Source organism: Ictidomys tridecemlineatus, chromosome 1, assembly GCF_052094955.1.
Source record: "Ictidomys tridecemlineatus isolate mIctTri1 chromosome 1, mIctTri1.hap1, whole genome shotgun sequence".
In the NCBI taxonomy this organism is placed as follows: Eukaryota; Metazoa; Chordata; class Mammalia; order Rodentia; family Sciuridae; genus Ictidomys; species Ictidomys tridecemlineatus.
In genome coordinates this window covers 84,625,253-84,643,011 of record NC_135477.1, presented here as the reverse complement: position 1 = coordinate 84,643,011, position 17,759 = coordinate 84,625,253, and the positions used below count along the sequence as shown (strand labels likewise).

Below are 17,759 nucleotides of genomic sequence, written 5' to 3'. Positions count from 1 at the left end.
GTTGCATCCTGCCTCTGCTTGGCAGAAGCTCTGGTCCTACAGTCATGTCCATCACTGTAGACATTCATGGTCCTGGACTCTTCCAAGTATCTTTATTGACCTTATCAAAAGTACCACTGGGCTCAGGTATCATGTTCCTGTAACTTCCCATTGGGAATGCATATAAGTGTTTTGTGCTAGAAAGTAAGACAGGAATCAGTTAGTTACCAATATAGGGGCACTAATTTCATTCATGAGATAATCATGACCTAATCACTTTTATCTTTTACACTACAGCAGTTCTCCCTTTATCTATGGTTTTACTTCCTGCAATTTTAGTTGCCTGTGCTCAACCATGGCCCAAATATACTTAATGGAAAATTCCATCGGTAAATAATTCATAAATTTTATTCCATAAGTTTTAAGTTGTGCACCATTATGAGTAACATTATGATATCTTGCAATGCCCTGCTCTATCCTTCTCAGGACATGAATCATCCATTTGTTCAGTGTATACATGCTGTATACACTACCCACCAACATCATCTTGGCTTGGCAATGCAGGATCATCCAAAGCAGATGATGTTCCTTCTGACATATTGTCAGAAGCTCAATAGTACCTTAATGGTATGTCACAATGCCTACATCTTCTCCTCACTTCATCTCATCACACAGGCATGATATCATCTGGTAGCATCACACTAAGGGGAAGTACATATAATGATGTATTTTGAAACAAGCACAGATCACATTCACATAACTATTATTTCAGTAATTTTCATAATTGACTATTTTATTACTAGTTGTTTTAATCTCTTTGCCTAATTTTTCATATAAATAAACTAATTTTTTCATAGGTATTCATATAATATAGGAAAAAGATATGTACAGGGTTTAGTACTATCGATGGTTTCAGGCATCCACTGAGAGTCTTGGAACACATCCTCCCTCAGATGAGGGGGATGCACTATATTGCATTGAGGACTAAGTTTCAACATGAATTTTGGAAGGAAACAAATATTCAAACCCGAGCAAGGGGAGAGTAAAGGAGAAGCCTCTAAAACAGGAATTGAATAGAGCTATAGCCAAGTAATGTCTAGTAAGTAATTTTGCTCAAAGCTTGGGAAACAAAAGAAACATTCTTTAAAGAGATAAGCTCTTTCTAGAGACATTTGTATGTCACTTCATGAGTGATTAACTTAAATTGCAAAGAAAAAGTATATATTCTAGAACGTTTTTATTAAACTCTGGCAATTGAGCAAGAAGAAAAAACAAACTGCAGTTTATTAAAAAAAAAATCAGTGATGATCACTTTGACTCTTTACACCTTCAAGAAAGCCAGCAGCACTTCCTTTTCCTTGGTTGTATCATCAAATCCAGCATCAATTTCCTCACTATGTAGAGAAAAAAATCTGTTAGAACAGATCAGCAAAATTGATATGTGCCACAAAATTGATATGTGTTAAGTCAGCCTCATTTCTAAGCCTATCAGCCAACAAAACAGCAACGCCAAAAGTTCTTAAAAGAAACCCAAACTTCTATTTGAGGAGTAATGCCCATCCCCAAACACCTTCCCAGGGGCTGAGTGAATAAGGAGGAGAAAATTACAGTAACTGAGCAGCTTTTCTATACTGCATCAGAAAAGGCATGTTCGTGCTAAAAAGTAGTAATGCACTTCTCAGGTGCCTGGAAGCACAGATTCAAGTAACTGGAAACAGTTGAGTACCTCTGGAACCTGAGTGCACTGGCAGACTGGTGAGGATTCAGAAACAGAGTGTGCGCAGGTCCTTTCTAGAAAAGGCTCTGGGTTATCCAGAGTCTCCAGCAGGCCAGGTAGAAGTAACCAGTCAAGGCAGATGCTATCTGCAGCCACAAACTGAAGAACAACCTAGTGTCAACTGAAGACAGCACAATAGTGACCTGAACCACGGATGGTACCCTCTTCATGAAGGACACCAAGAAGGGATAGTGGGATTCTGGTAGAATGAAGATTGTACTGAGAGTCAGGAGACTCTAAGTCCCTATTCTGCCACCAACTTGCTTTGTGTCCCTAGACAAGTTACTTTTCTCTTAATTTTTATACCCGCATCAATAAAACAATGATACCTTCCATTCTGGCTCCAATGAGCTCTTGCACACAGGAGTTTTGAGTAAAATGATATCTATGAAAATTATGTGGAAACCAGAAAGTAAAATTTACTTGTAAGGTATTAAAAATCCAACAAAAGTCAGTTTTGTATAATAAAAAGTAAACTAAATAACAGTGTCATATACCCAAAGTGGGAAAACAGAAAATCCTTGCTAATGTTTCTAGACTTAAGAGCTTCAAATCAGTAAATTTTTTTTCTATGCAATGCCTATCACCATGAAAAGAAACTGCCAATTTGCCTTGAAAACAACCCTGTCTATTTCTTGAAAACTCAGGCAATGTGTCTGGATTGATGATTTGATTCCCATCCCTACCTTCTCTCTCCAATACTATAAACAGAAGTGGGTGAGTAAAACTTCTGGAAAATGAACAGATAGAAATGCCAGATTCTGTTAGTAGCTACCACCCTCTCTCTTCCATCTCCCCTCCCACAATCATAGAGACTTCTGTTACTTGCATGACGTTTTCCTGTAACCATCAACATTTTTACTCATTTTACCCCCACTTTTGTAATTGAGTAGTGAAAAAAAATTATAAACACTCATGCCTCTATGGCTCCAAAAAAATTAGCAGTTACATAAAGACATGGAGGCAGCATGTATTTAAGCATAACCAGGGGGATGGTGGTAGAAAGTCATAACCCCCACAGGAATTTGCTGAAGAATATGTGGGCTCTGCTGCTCTGAATACCAGCCACTCTAAGTTATCCATTTGTTGGCAGAATTTTTCACTAAGTCCATGGCACAAATATCTTAGGCCTATAAGTTTCCCAAGATTCTCTCTTTAGATTTTATCATCCACCTACAAAATCGAGAATCATATCACATACAAATAGGCCTTGGAAATTTGAAACTAACCAATATCGTTTTTCAAAAGCTCTCAAAAAAATAAAATGGATTGTGCAGGAAAATGTTGTAAATGGAAAATGTTGCATATACAGAGTCTGAAGCAATCCAGGACATTTTAAACCAGAAAGCAGATGGAATAGAGGCAATATAAATTAGTGTCACTGCATTTTGCCAACTATAAAGTGACTCCAACTCCAAACAAAATTTCTTCTCTCCAACTTGTTGATTGCATGTGTATTTGTTTTTAATTTACACTGGGTAGAATTTGGTGAGACGTTTGGCGTTAGAATCAGTATCCAAAGGTCTAGGGGACATCATCTCTGGCCAAACCACCCACAGAGTACCAAACTAAGGAAACAAGCACATAAAATACATAAAGTTAGTTATGTTAAAAAAATAATATTCATGTATATGTAATATAAGTCAATCAACAAAAGTTATTTATGTGTCAATGTTTAAAGAATGTTCTGAAAATAGAAAGTATATTGAGTGCTAAATAGCAAAGTTTCACCAACAGTCCTTCTAACCTTGACCCTTTCAACTTGACCTCCATCCTATTTCTCAGCTACCTTGGCAACTTCCCAGTGGAAGAATCTTAGCTTTTGGTTGTCGGAGTCAGACAGATTTTAAATTTTTTTTTTAGCATTTTTTTTTTTTAGTTGTAGATGGACACAATTTATTTATTTATTTATTTTTATGTGATGCCGAGGATCAAACCCAGTGCTTCACCCGCCCGTACAAGGCAAGCACTCTACCACTGAGCTACAGCCCCAGCCTAGACAGATTTTAATCCTGACTCAAATCAAGGTGGCCTAGAAACTAATCTCAGGGATTGTGCTACAGTCAGCCCACACAAATTACTCCCAATCCATGGACCATTGAGACTTCTGTTTGGGCAAGAAATTTTGCTCAATATCCTAAGTTCTGATTGACTCAGGTTTTCAAAGTCCACGTCTTCAATGACAAGCCACTTTCGAGTCTGGGTGATGATAATGGTACGAGGATTCCTCTGTGACTGCAGCCTGTCCTCCTAACCACATAAATATAGGGTAGCACAAAACTGTATATCCAGGATAACATGGAACACAGGTGTTTACTGAATTCTTGCATATTTTATATGCAAGACCCCTATAATCTTTCCTCTCTGCAACAAAGACTTCTTCTTACCCCCTGCCCAGTTTCAGATCTTACGACAGATGCCACTATCAGGTAGAAAGTCTCAGAAAGAACTCAGCATCTGGAATATGTTAATTTTGCATGAAAGTAGAGGATGAGGGCAGAAATTATAAAGAGACTGTAGCCTCGAGGCATCTGCTCATTACAGCATTTTGACATATATTCATGCAACAGCATGAAGCAGATTAGGTGAGGAGGGGGGGCAGAGATCTATAGGAATGCCAGGGAAGAGGCTTTCCACTCCATCCTCAAGAGAGCAAGCAACATCGACATGGAAAGAGACAAATCAAAGAGATGAAACTGACTTCACTGGCTCAGATGTGGAAGAGCCCACATGCTGGTATCACAAGGGAGGGAAAAGGGATTAGAATTCCCAGTTCCTATGAAGCAAAGCTTTAGCCTTCATTCATCCCTATAGAGCACTGGGAAATGATATAAGGAGTATGTTTTTGGAATCCCAGGAATGGAGAATAGGAAGACAGTACCTGTAACAAGATAAAACCACATGCAAGCACTCAGTCTGGGCCAAGTCAGTGCAAAGATGTGGGTTTGTTTCCATTCATAAGCCAAAATAAATAATATACTTAGACCATATATGAATCACATTGAGAATTCATGCTCAATACACCAGCCTGGTTTGTCCTGCTGGTCTCAAAACACAACCAATCTCTCAGTTGCTGCTTCTAGAAAGGGGTGGGCAGTCTACCATGAAAACTTTCAAGCAGCTTGGCAGCTCAGATAGCTTCTCCCTCTGAGATTATTCTCACCATAATTTGTACACATAGTTTAAAAAATGAGGCTGAAGCAGAAGAATCATCTTAACCCATGAATTTGACACTGTCCTGGGCCATATAGCAAGACCGTGTCTCAAGGGGGAAAAAAAGTGGTAGAGGTAATTACCATCCTAGAGATAAGTAGTTCAAACTACAGGGACTAAATCCAATGTTAAAGATTATAAATTACAAAATTGCATTTCCTGCAAAGTTCTGGAGGAGAAAAGTAGGAGGGACTGTAGAACACAAACATAACAACATTCACATACCTCAGAGGAAGGCTGGGCGAAATAGCTAATAAAAATAATTACAAATCACTTCACACACCTAAAGTTCTTTGTAATAAACACTAATACTTTAATCCCACACTGCTTATTTTTTAGACTTTAAGTAAGAGTGAAGCTGAAAGAGCAAAAGAAGCAAACTTCATATTCTGTTTTCCAGTTTTAAGCAAAGACAAGAAGAAAGAAAGAAAGGAAGAAACCCCAAGAAGTCCATTTTTAAATTTCTGCTTATGTAACAGGAGCCTGTGAACTGCACAGAATTTAATTGAAGGAAAAGTAACTGTAGGGGAATTGCTTGGAGAGCTGCCAGAAGGGTTTTAACAGCTGGAAGTTGAAAAGTGATTAATTTTGACAGCAATAAAAGCCTCATGTTCATACATAATTATGCTTAGATTTGTGGGCTGCTGGAATTTTTTTTCAATATACTATTAACCTTTTGCTGTCCAAATTGGAATTTGGGCACTCTAAATGAGGCCTGATTTTTAAATTGGATAATAATTGGTTTTCAGTGGATTTGACTCATCTCAAGGCAAAGAAGAGTTTGGGGGATAGAATGACATGCAGGTTGCAGAGAGGCTCACATTTGCTTCTGGATATCTTTGAAACTTCATCAAAATGAAGCCATCTCGTTTTTACCCCATGCAGGAATAACAACATCAACAAAGGCAATCAGAGCAAATAGAGAAAGATATGCAAGTACTGGTGTGCTTTCAACTATACAATTAAGCTAAATTCCTAGCAATAGGAAATAGAGACAAACTAAGATAATGTTATAATGCTACATTCAAAAATACTGAGCAGATTAAGGAAGCATTGAATTAGACTGAATTCTAGAACTGGCAGGGTAGCTAATTAGCTGAAAAACTTGGACAAGTCACTGAATTCCTCCATGACTTCTCTATTCTGTGCACAAGAAGAAAGGACTGAAGGAGATAATTTAGATGATTCTGTAAACTAATCGTTTTGAATCATTTGCTTTAGGATGAGTCATATTCTGAAAGTTTTCTCTCTTGATCACTTTTGTTATCTTTGTATCAATCAGTTTGACCAATTGAATTAAACTTTGGTAATATACAATATTTCTTAAATAATTGGAAATGATACTTAATGATAGTTTTTTGTTTAATAATAGCAGCTTATAAGGCATTATTTTAGGAAATATATATGTCAATTCTCAACCATCCCATGAGGTAGGATTTTATCCTATTATTATTATTAATCCCATTTTACACAAACTCAAAAAAAACAGGGATTGCATGACTTTTCAAAGTCAGTAGACTTCAAGTAGGAAAATAAAGATTGTGGAGGTTCTAATGTACTATTGTTTCTAAGTTAATATGTATTATTGTCTATGCAGGCGATTTGCATCACGGAAGGTAGAATAGAAAGATCAAGGTACTTGAACTCAAAAGGACTAAATTTAGCCTTGGCTCTTCCATTTTCTCACTATCACCTTGGACAATCCTCCAAATGCCCCATTCTACTTTCTTTACTTGTAAAGTACAGGAGTCTTCTAAATCATCAGTTCTCAAGCTGTGGTTGGTACCTGGACCAGTAGCATTAATATCACATTGGAACTTGTTAGTAATACAAATTCTTGAGCTCAATCCAATTAAGTTCTTAATTCTTGGATGGGTCCCAGACTCACTGAATTGTAATTTCTGGGCATGGGACCCAGTAATCTGTGTTTTGACAAGTCCTCCAGGTGAAATGCTAAAGTTTGAGAATTGTTGGTCAAAGTGATCATTAAATTAGCTCTGACTCTCATATTCTGTGATTCCATCTATGACTGTCTGGTTTCAGATTGCTCACTTCAAACCAGTGTGGTTTTGCTATATATAAATTCTTCCCTGAGTCATCCTAATAGAGGACAGGATACCTAAAGTTGGCTGGCTGGAATAATTGTTTCCTTAGTCATCATCATTATGGAATTAGGAAGCAGGAAGGTATCACCAATCTAAGTAGAACATGAATGTTCTGAAGGAAAAGTGTAAGACTGAGTTTCACAGTTGGGGCCTCAATATAATTTGAGTTCTTAATCCAATGGGGCTTACTAAATCCCTGTTTCCCCCCACCAAGGCAAATTACATCCAAACTGTGATTAGCAGCTAGAGGATTTCGCCTCTATTTGCACTGTGCCCACAACTGTGCCCAAATCAGGCCTACCTATCTCCTCCGAGTCAAGAGGGAGACAATCTCAGATGGAATGTTGGCTTTACCTCTTCATTTAACATTGAATGGTGTTACTTACCATTGGGTTACTTATCAAACAACCACAACTCCCTTGAAGGCAGAAATCTGGACACCCCAACATAAACAATTCCAAGGGTATTAATGAACACCAAATTTTAAAAAGGGTCTTGCCTTATTGTCTTCCAGTAATTACCTTCATCAGTAATGGCAGAGGAAGACTTCTGAGTTTCCCAGTCAAACATGATATGAATGTCCAATGCCTCCAGAAATCCTTTGTAAAAGCAGGTAACTTCGCACCCTGAAGTACAAGGATATAAACAGCAGAATAGCAAAGACTTGTGTCTCTGGTTAATTTGTATTTCTCATAATATCTCATTAAAATAAACTATCACTTGTTGACATATTTTCTTCAAAAGACACAATGAGACTAAACTAAGGCATAAATGCAAAGTCTTTAGTTACAACAATTTCTATTTTTTAAAAAAAGAGAAACTTAGGAAGGAATAAATAAAAAATATTGAGAGGAAAAATGGCCACATAAACATAAACTTGTTTAGGGCTTTGGTTATTAGCAGGTAGGGTCCCATTCATATGAAATAACTCTACTCTTTTGTTTTATGTAAGTGGAAAATCATCAACATTTATTCTAAACCAGTTCAGAGACTAACAGTTTTACATTTGGCCATAATACATACGAGAAAGGCTGAAATTTTTTTACACCATTTCTTAGCCCAAGTTAACATAATATGATGTATTTACAGATATTGTGCATTCTTTTATTAAAATGGATCTGGGCACAACTTCCAACTCTTAGACACCTGTGTACCATAATGACCCATAGGGAAGCTGAGTTGACATTTTGGGATGTCCTCTGGACTACAGTGCACAATCTATAAACTAGATACTATTAATATCTTCATGTGATAGGTACAGAAACAGAGGAACAGAGAGGCTAACACAGTCAGTCACAAAAGCAACTGTAGACGTAGAAAAGTTTAGATTTAAACCCAGGCAGTCTGTCTCCGGAGTGTGTGCTCCAGAATGGTCAAGTCACTCTGTTTTATTTATTCCATGAATTACTAAGAAATACTCTGGGTGTCAGGTAACAGAAAACCTATCTGAGAGTGGCTTTAAAAAATTAGAAATTCTTTTTATTTTGATTTTTTTTAGTTGTAGAATAATTGTGGAGGTAAGCACTGGAGTTGCTCCCAATGCCTTTGGGAAGTCAGGTCCTCCCCATTTTGCTGTTCATCATCTTAACACTGTCAGGCTTATCATCTCATGTCCCTCCTCCACTTACCACCTCCCAATTCCAGGGAGGAAGAATGGGTAGGAGAAAAATGCTTTCTCTGGAGAAAACTTGTCTTTTCCATTTGGGAAACTAAGATTGCCTCAATAGACTACTCCTACATGTCACTAGCCAGGACAGAAGTACATATCCACTCTTCAACTAACCAAAGGCCAAGTGTTATGGTTTGTATATGAGGTGTCCCTCACAAGGCTCCTCTGTCAATGCAGGACTGTTCAAAGGTAGAGAGATTCAAGATGGCAGATTAGAAAATGACTGAAACTAGGAGTTGCTGTGTGAGTCAGAATTCAAGCAGTAGGAATAGTGATTCTTAGTGAGGTGAGTGGAAAAGGGGTTTCACTAAAATTCAATACTGGACAATCAGAGCATGTTAGAGACTCAGAAATTTGGGTACATTGAACAAAGAAGAAAATGCACATTGAAGCTGAGATGGCTGTGGCAGTAACAATGGCACCGTTTCACCATAAAGTGGAGGGATTACAATAGAGAGAAATACAATGGCCAGATTTGGTACAGAAAAAAAAATTTGGTACAAATTTTTGTCACAAAAATTTGGTACAGAGATAAGAAAAGAAGGCTGCACTTAGCTGATCGAGAGTCTATATAGCGAACTGCTGTTTGAAAAGTGCTGTTTCTCAACTAATCATGGAGAGTGGAGGCAGCAGCCATCTTGATGTGGTCACACTGCAGCTCTGTGGAGCTGGGAAATCATACTGCCATACTGTCCTAGCAAGTGCCAAACATGTGGCCTATGGTGTATCTTTCAGAATGTAAGTGAAATGGGCAAAGAGAAGATTGTGTTCAAGGGGATTCAAGTCAGAAAGGTGAAGGGTTGTCCAAATGGGTTTTCCTTTGTGTTGACTCACGTGTCCAGCTGAAGTAGGTCAGGAATCTAAACAGGAAGATGTGAATACACTCAAGGACTAAGCCTAGGAAGGCTGTGTCAGTGGGTAGCAGAGTTGGTGGAGGATTGACTTCTCTGCTCTGAGAGTAGAATTCTTGAGAGGCTTCTAAGAGATTAGGACTCCTGACAGAAATCAGCAACTGCAGGTTCTAGGGTTGTGTTGATCTAATCTCTCCAGAGCAGATACCACCCAGAAAATCCCCCAAGACCTGATAGACCTAACCTCCAGAAGCCAAAACTCCTTCCATTGAACTCTACAGCAGCCCCACCCTGGGAGCCCATTGATCTGGCCTATGCAGACAGAGCTCCGAGTGATAATACTTCTCATTCCATCCTACCTTGTACTGGTCAGAAGGGAAGCTCAGAGCTCTTTCAATCAGCTTCAGTCTTAGGCCACTGCAGCTGACAGCTCAGTAAGCAACACAAAAAGAGGAAAGGGTTAACAGCCCCCAGTCCTTACTTGTTCGCTCTCTCTTGGTACGCAGCCAAGAAGAAAATGAAAGGATAGGCAGTGAACATCCATTTTAAGTGACTATTTTGACCACCTCAGTAAAGATGATTTTTTTTCAATTTTTATTAAGAATCTTCTTATTTATTTATTTATTTTTATAGTTATTGTACTAATTGATTCATGGACATATATACACATACATATTTGGAGTTTTTTCTCATTTTTAGCATCTTTTTTAAAATATAGTTACTTTTCTTTTGAGGGTTAGGGTTTGGGGTTTGTTATTTTTTTTGTTTTGTTTTGTTTTCATTTGTTTCTCTTGTTTCTATTTTTCTATTTTCTTCTCCTGCTAACATTTAAATTATCTTGTTCTCTCTTTCTCTCTCCTTTTGTTCTCCTCTTTTGTCTCCTCCTTCCTTATAACCTTATAAACTGCTATCTGAACTCTGTTTACTTTTTGAAATTGTAAACTCTCCTCTACATTCCTATCACATTTTCTTTTCTCTTAATGAACTGTATTTTTGCCACTTTTTAGAACTAATTAGTTTATATGACTCCTGCCCTCACCATTTATGCTGTTGCAATTATTATTGATGTAGATGCATAGTTGACAACTGTTGTTTGCTTTAAATGCCAGATCAAGTTCATGGTTACTTATTGTTTTTGCTGTTAGCAATTGCTGATTCCACCATTTCTGTTTTTTGTGGTAATATTGTAGATGTTATAGTAGGAATCAGATATTTATTTTAATGCTGTATAATCTTTGCATTTGTGGTGGCTATTGTTTGTTTTTCCCTATTATGTGAGGTGCTGAGAACCTACAGGTACACTAGAAGTTCACAGGGTAGAGACTCTTCTGCTGAGCTAAACTCAACCAAAAGACAGCACATCTTGCTCCACACACAAATTAGCAACACTCAAACATCAGCTACACTTTAGTACAAAGAACAAAGGACACAAAAACCCAAACTAACAACCAGGCCCAAGTAGACACTACTCAGGTCCCATTCACAGACAACCACTGCCACAGCAAAAGCAGAAAGAAACAATGCAAAGGGTGTGAATAGCATCCACTGGGGCGGAGGCCTCAATTTAGATCATTCTAGGACACTTTGGCAAGTGATGGCTGTGCCCTAAAAAGGCCCACACATAGTTGTGGAAGAGATATCCATTGCAACAGATGCATAAAACCCAACACAGGAGTATAAGAAATATGAAAAAACAAGGTAACATGACACCTCCAGCAACAGACCCAAAAATATTGAAGTGGATGAAATACCAGATAAAAAATTCAAAAAGAATGATTATAAAAATTATCAATGAATTCCAAGAGAACACAGAAAAACAACTGAATAAATTAAGGAAGTCAGTACAGGATATGAGTGAGAAATTCAATAAGGCGAGAGGGACATTGAAAAAGAACCAAACAGAAATCTTGGAAATGAAGATACAATAAGTCAAATAAATTATTCAGTTAAAAATCTCTCTAATAGAGTATACCATGCTGAAGACTGAATATCAGAACTGGAAGACAAAGTGTCCAGCCTTGAATATTTAAACAGTATTAAAGAAAAGAAAATAAGTAACAATGACCAGAATATACAAGAACTCCGGGACAACATTGAGACCAAATTTAAGAATTCTATGAGTTGAGAAGGTTTGTGAGATGCAGACTAATGGAATGATGGAATGAATGACCTCTTCAAGCAATAATAACAGAAATTTTCCAAGCCTTGAAAAAGAGATGGACATAGAGATACACGAAGCATTTATAACCCCCAAATAGACAAGAACAAAAAAGGACATCTTCATGACACATTATAATCAAAATGCCTAAGATAAAAACAATAAGAATAGAATTTTGAAAATCTCAAGAAAAAAAAACATCAGGTCATCTTTCGAGGTAAGTCAATCAGAATTAATTCCAGTTTCTCAGCAAAAACTCTAAAAGCAGAAAGGTTTTGACTGATGTGTTCCAAGTCCTAAAGGAAAATATCTGTATCTTTCAAAATTGAAGAGAAAACAAAAACCTTCCAAGATAGGCAGAAACTAAATAAATTCATGACTACTAAGCTGGCACTATAAAACTTACTTAAAGAAATACTCTGGACAGAACAAATTAAAAATAAACCCCAGAGCTCACAACAGAATAAATCTCATTTGAAGAGTAACTAAGCAAATGAGAAATAGGACCAAATTAAACATCATCAATAAATCAAAATGGCAGAAATTGTAAATATGTCTCTATAAAGATATTGGATGTAAATGGTCTGAATTCTCTAATTAAAAGATATAGGCTGGCAGATGAATTTAAAAAAAAAAACAAAAAACAAAAAAAAAAACAAGATCCAAACAAGGCACAATGCTGCACAATTATAATATCAGAGGCTCAGGAAACTGAGGCAGAAGGATATCAAATTCAAAAGCCAGTCTTAGAAATTTAATGAGCCCTAAGCAATTTAGTGAGACCCTATCTTAAAAATAAAAAATAAAAAATACAGAAAAAGCCTGGAGATATGGCTCAGTGGCTAAGCAACCATGGGTTCAATCTCTGGTGCAAAAAAAATAAAATTCCAACTATATGTTATTTGCAAGAGATTCATCCTACAAGCAAAGACTACAGGCTGAAAGTGAAAGAATGGAAATTGATATGTCATGCAAAAATGGAGCCCCCCAAACAAGCAGGAATAGCTACTCTCATATTGGACAAAGAAGGCTTCAAACCAAAACTATTCAGAAGAGATAAAGAAGGTCACTTCAGGGGCTGGGGATGTGGCTCAAGCAGTAGCGTGCTCGCCTGGCATGCATGCTGCCGGGGTTCGATCCTCAGCACCACATACAAATACAAAGATGTTGTGTCCATCGATAACTAAAAAATAAATATTTAAAAAAAAAGAAGATCACTTCAAAAGATGGTAGAATGTGATGGACATCATTATACAAAGTACATGTATGAAGACTTGAAATGGGTGTCAAAATACTTTATATACAAACAGAGATATAAAAATTTGTGGTACATATGTGTATTAAGAATTGTAATGCAAAAAAAAACAAAGTACATGTATAAAGGCATGAATTGGCATGAACATATTTATATACAGAGATACGAAAAATTGTGCTCTATATGTGAAATAAAAATTGTAATGCATTCCACTGTTGTTGTGTATTTTAAAAAATAAAATCAATAAAAGATCAAAAAAAAAAGAAGCTCACTTCATACTGGTTAAAGGAACAATTCAACAAGAAAATATCAATAATATTTGTTCCCCAAATATGGGGGGCAACAATTACCTAAAGATACACTATTCAAATCAAAGCTTCATATAAACCCCAATATAATAATACTGGGTGATTTCAACATATATCACTCAGCATTAGACAGATCATCCAGACATAAACTCAGTAAAGACTCTTTGGACCTGAAAAATAATACATAACAAACAGACTTAACAAACATTTATAGAATATTTTATCCAACAAGAAGAGATGAATACACTGTCTTCTAGTGGCTCATAAAACTTTCTCCAAAATAGACCATAATCTAGGCCACAAAGATATTCTTAGCAAATACAAAAAAAAATTGATATAATTCCTTGCATCTTATCAGATCATAATTGGAGTCAAATTAGAAATCAACATGACAAAATTCTACAGAAACTATACAAACACATGGAGATTAAACAACACACTTTTGAATGATGAATGGGTGATAGAGAAAATTGGGGGAGAAATTTAAAAATTCATAGACACAAATGAAAACAGTGATACAACATACCAGAACCTCTGGGACACTATGAAAGCAGTTCTAAGAGGAAATTTTATAGCTCTGAGTGCCTACATAAGAAAATCAGAAAGATCCAAATAAACAACTTACAGTAGAAAGAAGGAAATAATTAAGATCAGAACTGAAATCAGTGAAATTAAGAACCAAAAAAAATTTAAAAAACACAACAACAAAGGATCAATGAAACAAAGAGTTGGTTCTTCAAATAGATAAACAAGATGGATAAGACCTTTGCCAAAGTAACCAAAAGAAAAAGAGAAAAGACCAAAATTAATAAAATTAGAGATGATAAAGGTGAAATCATCATAAACATCACAAAAATCTAGCAAATCATTAGGGACTGTTTTGAAAACTTATATTCCAATAAATTGGAAAACCTAGAAGAAATGGATATATTTCTAAACACATATGATCTGCCAAATTAAATCAAGAAGACATAGAACTTACAAACAGAACAATATTTTTGTGGCCTAGAATATTGTCTATTTTGGAGAACGTTTTCTATTGTCTAGTTTTTTGGAGAACTAGAAGACAGTGTACTCAACTCTCATTATGATAAAATATCCTATAGAGGGGCTGGGGATGTGGCTCAAGCAGTAGCGCGCTCGCCTGGCATGCGTGCGACCCGGGTTCGATCCTCAGCACCACATACCAACAAAGATGTTGTGTCCGCCGAGAACTAAAAAATAAATATTAAAAATTCTCTCTCTCTCTCTCTCTCTCTCTCTCTCTCTCTCTCTCTCTCTTTTTCTCTCTCTCTCTCCTCTCTCACTCTCTCTTTAAAAAAAAAAAAAATATATATCCTATAGATGTCTCTTAAGTCTATTTGGTGTATAATATTTTTCAGGTCCAAAAAGTCTTTACTGAGTTTATGTCTGGATGACCGGTCTAATGCTGAGTCATGTATGTTGAAATCACTGAGTATTTTATGTTCTGGTATGTTGTGTCACTATTTTCATTTGAGTTTATGAATTTTTAAATTTCTCTCCCAATTTCCTCTATCACCCATTTATCATTCAAAAGTGTGTTGTTCATTTTAATAAAAAAATTTTTAAAAAGCCTTGGAACAAAGAAAAGCCCAGGACTAGATGGATTCTCAGCTGAATTCCACAAATTTTTAAAGAAGCACTAATACCTATACTCTTGAAATTATTCCTTGAAAGAAAGAAATGGAACACTTCCAAATTCTTTTGATGAAGCCAGTTATCACACTCATACCAAAACCAGATAAGGACACATCAAGGAAAGAAAACTATAGACCAATATCCCTATTGAACTTAGATGCAAAAATTCTTAATAAAATATTAACAAATCATGTTCAATAACATTTAAGAAGATTATACATCATAACCAAGTTGCTTTTATCCCAGAGATGCAAGGATGGTTTAGCATACACACATCAATAAATGTAATTCACTACATAAACAGAATTTAGGACAAAAATCACTTATTTATTTCAATAGATGCAGAGCAGCCTTTTGACAAAATTCAGCACATATTCATAGTAAAAATGCTGAAGAAATTAGAAATAGAAGGAACTCACCTCAATATTATAAACACTATATGTGAAAAACCCAAAATCAACCTCATAGTAAATGGATAAAAACTTAAAGCTTTTTCTTTAAAATACAGAATGAGATAAAGATGTCCTCTCTAACCACTTCCATTAAATATAGTGCTAGAAATTCTAGTTAGAGCAATTAGACAAGATAGAGAAGTAAAAGGTATAAAAGTAGAGGGGAAGAACTTAAATTCTCACTGTTTGCAGATGATGTGATCCTATACTTATAAGATTAAAAAAAAAAAACTCCACCAAAAGACTTCAAGAGCTAATAAACAAATTCAGCAAAGTATCAGGTTACAAAATTAACATACAAATCAATAGCTTTCCTATATACCAATAATTAATCCACTGAGAAAGAAATCATGAAAATTAATCCATTCAAAATAAAGTAAAATACCTCAGAAGAAATCTAACCAAGGAGATGAAAGACCTCTACTATGAAAACTATAGAACACTGAAGAAAGAAATAAAGAAATCCTCAGAAGATACAAAGACCTCTCATGTTCATGGATAGGCAGAGTTAATATTAAAATGGCCATACTACCAAATGCAATATACAGATTCAATGCAATTCTTATCAAAATACCAATAGCATTCTTCATAGAACTAGAAAAAGCAGTCCTAAAATTTATTTGGAATAATAAAAGACCAAGAATAACCAAAGCAATCTTTAGCCTAAAGAGCAATGCTGGAGGTATCACAATACCTGGCTTCAAATTGTGCTACAGAACTATAGTAACAAAAACTGCATGGTACTGGCATTAAAACAGACACAGAAACCAGTGATACAGAATAGAAGACATAGAGACAAACCCACCCAGATACAGTCATTTGATCCTTGACAAATGTGCCCAAAATATACTTTGCAAAACAGGGAGCCTTTTTAACAAATGGTGCTGGGAAAACTGCTTATCCCTATGTAGAAGAGTGATACCAAACCTTTCCCTCTTACCTGCAAAAAAATCAACTCAAAATGAATCAAAGACTTGGGCTAGGGCTGTAGCTTAGTGGTAGAGCATTTGCCTAGCAAATGCTAGCATTTGGTAGTATGGCTATTTTAATATTTACTCTGCCTATCCATGAACATGTAAGGCACTGGGATTGATTCTTAGCACAACATGTAAATACATAAAATAAAGGTCCATCAATAACTACAAAAAAAAATTTTTTTAATGAATCAAAGCTTTAGGAATTTGAACAGAAACTACACAACTACTAGAAGAAAATATAGGGTTAACACTCATGTATAGCACAGGCAACGACTTTCTCAGTATGACCCCTAAAGCTCAGGAAATAATGCCCAGAGTTTAATAAATGGGATGGTATCAAATTAAAAAACTTTTACACAGCAAATAAAACAATTAGGAATGTAAACCTACAGAATGAGAGAAAATCTTTTCTAGCTAATCTTTTGACAGAGGATTAATATCTAGAATATATGAAGAACTCAAAAAAAAATAACCCAGTTCATAAATGGTAAATGAATTAAAGAGTCATTTCTCAAAGAAAAAATACAAATGGCCAACAAATATATGAAAAAAAAAAGTTCAACATCATTAACAACTAGGGAAATGCAAATCAAAACTACATTGAGATTTTATTTCACACCAGTCAGAATGGCAGTCATTAAGAATACATATATTAATAAATGCTGGAGAGGTTGTAGAGAAAAAGGAACATTTTATACTGTTGGTGAGATGGTAAATTAGTACAACCACTGTGGAAATCAGTATGAAGGTGTTTTAGTCAGCTTTCTCATTGCTTTGAGCAAAAGACCCAATGAGAACAATTTTAGAGGAGAAAAAGTTGATTTGAGGACTCAAGGTTTCAAAGGTCTCTGCCGCAGTCTGGCTGGGCACAATTCAGGAGCCACTTGTCAAAAGAAACTAACTTTATTTTTAGAACTACAATCGCCAAACAAAACAGCTCCTCAGGAAAAAACCCTCAGAGCCCAACTGACACCACCGGCTTCCACAAGCCTCTCACCCCCACCCCAGCCTCTCCACCTCCCACAATCCTCCTGCTCTTGAGGCCAATTGGCTGGGTCACATGGGCGGAGCCAAAGAAGTCCCCCAATGAGCAGCTCCATGGTCTGAAAGGGCAGGGAAACAGCCCAATGAGCATCACCGCAGAGGAGCCAATCAGCTAGATGTTGCTGGGGCCGCTGTGAGCCAATCATCAGCCAGAAGCTGGAAGTTTGTTGGCAGCTGGAAGTTTGCTGGGGCCCCTTTGGCTGTGGCTCTCAACAGGTCTCAGTTCATAAATGCCTGACACTATTACTCTGGGCCCAACGTGTGGCAGAACATCATGGTAAAGAGTGTGGTCGAGGAAAATGGCTCGGGACA

The 17,759-nt window shown here is 36.4% G+C and overlaps 1 long non-coding RNA gene across 2 annotated transcripts in view; it reads right to left on the bottom strand.

Annotated features, from left to right (window-relative positions):
• The window catches only part of LOC120885447 (uncharacterized), a 39,856-nt gene extending 32,160 nt beyond the window's left edge, over window positions 1-7,696 (bottom strand). For both annotated transcript variants that reach the window (XR_013436612.1, XR_013436613.1), the window contains exon 1: window positions 7,596-7,696. This is a non-coding gene — a long non-coding RNA (uncharacterized LOC120885447). The remainder of the gene's footprint in view (window positions 1-7,595) is intronic.
• Between the last annotated feature and the right edge of the window lie 10,063 nt (window positions 7,697-17,759).